The sequence below is a fragment of the Amia ocellicauda genome, unplaced genomic scaffold (genome assembly GCF_036373705.1).
Source record: "Amia ocellicauda isolate fAmiCal2 unplaced genomic scaffold, fAmiCal2.hap1 HAP1_SCAFFOLD_114, whole genome shotgun sequence".
Lineage (NCBI taxonomy): Eukaryota > Metazoa > Chordata > Actinopteri > Amiiformes > Amiidae > Amia > Amia ocellicauda.
This window is the reverse complement of record NW_027102679.1, coordinates 7,988-10,851: the sequence shown is the minus strand read 5'-3', so window position 1 is coordinate 10,851 and position 2,864 is coordinate 7,988. Positions and strand designations below refer to the sequence as shown.

The 2,864-nt window shown below is 45.4% G+C and overlaps 1 long non-coding RNA gene across 1 annotated transcript; it reads left to right on the top strand.

Annotated features, from left to right (window-relative positions):
• The first annotated feature begins 922 nt into the window (after positions 1–922).
• LOC136721323 (uncharacterized) lies at positions 923–1,774 on the top strand. The gene is made up of 3 exons (XR_010805883.1): positions 923–1,030; positions 1,385–1,474; positions 1,641–1,774. It is a non-coding gene; the product is annotated as an uncharacterized LOC136721323 (long non-coding RNA).
• Positions 1,775–2,864: the final 1,090 nt, after the last annotated feature.

Below are 2,864 nucleotides of genomic sequence, written 5' to 3'. Positions count from 1 at the left end.
TTTCAACACAAATGAATACGTTGTAATTGATGCAATTGATGAATACTTCTCTAACACAACCACTTTGTTAAATAAATATCTACATTATTAGAAGCCGTATGGAAATGGCATAATAATAGCAGACCTGTCAACTCGCACGCATCGTGTCAGACTCTTGTATTATTGTTTCCCAACATTATCACAACTGTTTATTGTCACAATTTCAAATTAACTATAAAGGTTCTGACTATTTGCTTCATAATGGAATATTTTGCAATTACAGATGTAAATGACTGACCAATAAGTTTTTATTTTAAATTTTTTATACATTTTCATCAATTGCAGTTTTGCAATGTGAGCTGCAATGAAAATGCCTTAACATTAGCGTCCTTGTGGCAATGTTTTCCGGTCACAACCGCGAAATACAAAATGTATAAGAACTATCTATAGCTAATTTATACAATATACTTGTCTAAACGATTGACTTTTCCTCTCCACACCACACTCACACTGACGCTCTGCGTTCAGAAACACAACTGTGCTTTCGAGTTCCAGTGAGTACAGAATAAAGAGCAATAGCTGGCTGTGTGTGTATTCATGTGTTTGTTGCTCCTCTTTCCTTTTCTGTCATATTATAATTCTGAAACACTTTGATCCAGGTAATTAAAAAGTTTGGCGGGTGGCGGGTTTTCTTCACTGCTCTCTGCACAGGATGACACTACTAATTTTGTTTTGATTGATTTCTTCTCCTCCAGGACAACACATCCTGCCCCATTTGCCGATGGGATGTCAGATCAGCCTTCGAGTGACCAGTGAAGAGGCCCCCCCACCTCACGGCAAGAAATGTGAGTGTTCCCCCTTGTTCTGACAGCTGTATATATGTCTGTACATAGTATTATATTGTTTTGTTTCTTTACACTACACTTTACTACTGCAGCGGATCCCGCTAACTTCCAGTGCAGGACTCCTTCTGCTATAAACGAATCTGAAGAGAAGCAGCGAGAATGAGCTCCACCTTTTCTTATATAACAGGCCTTGGAAAGAGAAGTCTGTAAGTAAACTGTCGTTTTTAAATAATTATAGCCTGTTTTCACTGATTCAAGTGCTGTTTCACGTTAGTTTCACATTTTAATGTTTATTTAGTGTGTATGGTTACCATGACAATACATGAATTTATGCTGAGGACCGTTATAGGAAGTGTTAGCGCAATAGCCGTCTGTCATTCAAATTAGCTGACGTTTTTTTGTAATGTCTATATTTTTATATTTTACGATGTTCTATGCAGATGATTGCCTTGTATATGCAAACAGTTGTATATTGATTTATTTTAATACTATTTAAAACAAAGTGACAGTAAAAGTGGTTTTGAAGTTAATTTTGTTTTGATTGAATTCTTTTCCTCCAGGACAACACATCCTGCCCCATTTGCCTATGGGACGTCAGATCAGCCTTCGAGTGACCGGTGAAGAGGCCCCCCCACCTCACAACAAGAAATGTGAGTGTTCCCCATACACGGACATTGAAATCGTGCACATCTCAGAACACTTATTGCACTTAAACATACACTGTGCATGTTGGAACCATAGATTAAGTAATCAATACAAAAGTAAATAGTGCACTGTGCACATTGAAATAACAGCAACAACTAATAAACACTTTAGGTAAAAGACACCCACACCAAGAACCCTGGGCACTGCTGAGACATTGGAAGAGGCAGTCAGCCTGCTACGGCAGCACTTCACCGGGAGACAGCGGGTGCTCCTTCGGTGATACAAGCTACGGAAACGGCATCAGCGGCCGGGTGAGTCCATTCAAAGCTACGTGACTAACCTCAGGGATGTGGCTAGATCGTGCCACTACGGGGTGCTTCGGACCAGATCGTACGCGATCAGCTTATCATCAGGGATAATTCAGCCAGTATATGCTGCACCCTAGATCTCCAACTTGGCCATCGCCACAAAGAAGTCCGGGGGGCTCCGCATCTGTGTTGATCTGCGCTCTGTCATCAAGGCAGTCATCCCAGACAGATACCCTTTGCCCACAGCGGAGGAGTAAGCTCGACTTGCATCAGGGCTATCTCCAGGTGCCCCTCCACCTGGCCAGCCGAGATCTCACAGCTCTTGTCACACACGCAAGGTGTTCAGGTATACACGAATGCCCTTTGGGCTTAGCTCTGCCCCCTGCTGTTTCCAGAAGGTGATGACCACTGTCCTGGCAGGGATCCAAGGGGTCGCAGTGTTTCTGGATGACATTCTGGTCCATGCCCCTGACCTCTCTGCCCACAATGAACATCTCCACTGGCTTTTCACCGCTCTCCAGGAAGACCATCTGACGCTCAATGGGGAGATGTGTACATTTGCAGCACCAGCCATTGACTTTGTGGGTTTTCAACTGACTGCCAAAGGGATTGTGCCTCTCATGTGAAACATAGAGGCAATCCACAACATCCCAGAACCCACCTCTGCCTCCCAAGTGGCCTCGTTCCTGTGGATTACTGCCTTCTACCTCCGATTTCTGCCTCAATATTCCCAGACTACAGCACCCCTTCGCCAGCTCCTTAAGAAGGAGGAGCCGTGGAACTGGACCCCAGCCTGCACGGCAGCGGTCTGTGCGCTCAAAGCACAGCTCACCACGCCTCCTGTCCTGGCCCATTTTGACCCATTCAGCCCTACTGTGGTCTCATGTGACGCCTCAGCTGGGGTGGTGGGAGCAGTTCTGTCTCTGCCGCAGGATGGAGGGGAACGACCAATAGCCTTCGCCTCCAAGGCCCTGACCCCCACGAAGCAGCGCTATTCTGTTGGCGAGGGAGAGGCCCTTGCCTGCATCTGAGCCTGCGAAAGAGGAGCTGAAAAGTGAATGAGAGAGGGACCCTGTCCTGACAGCTC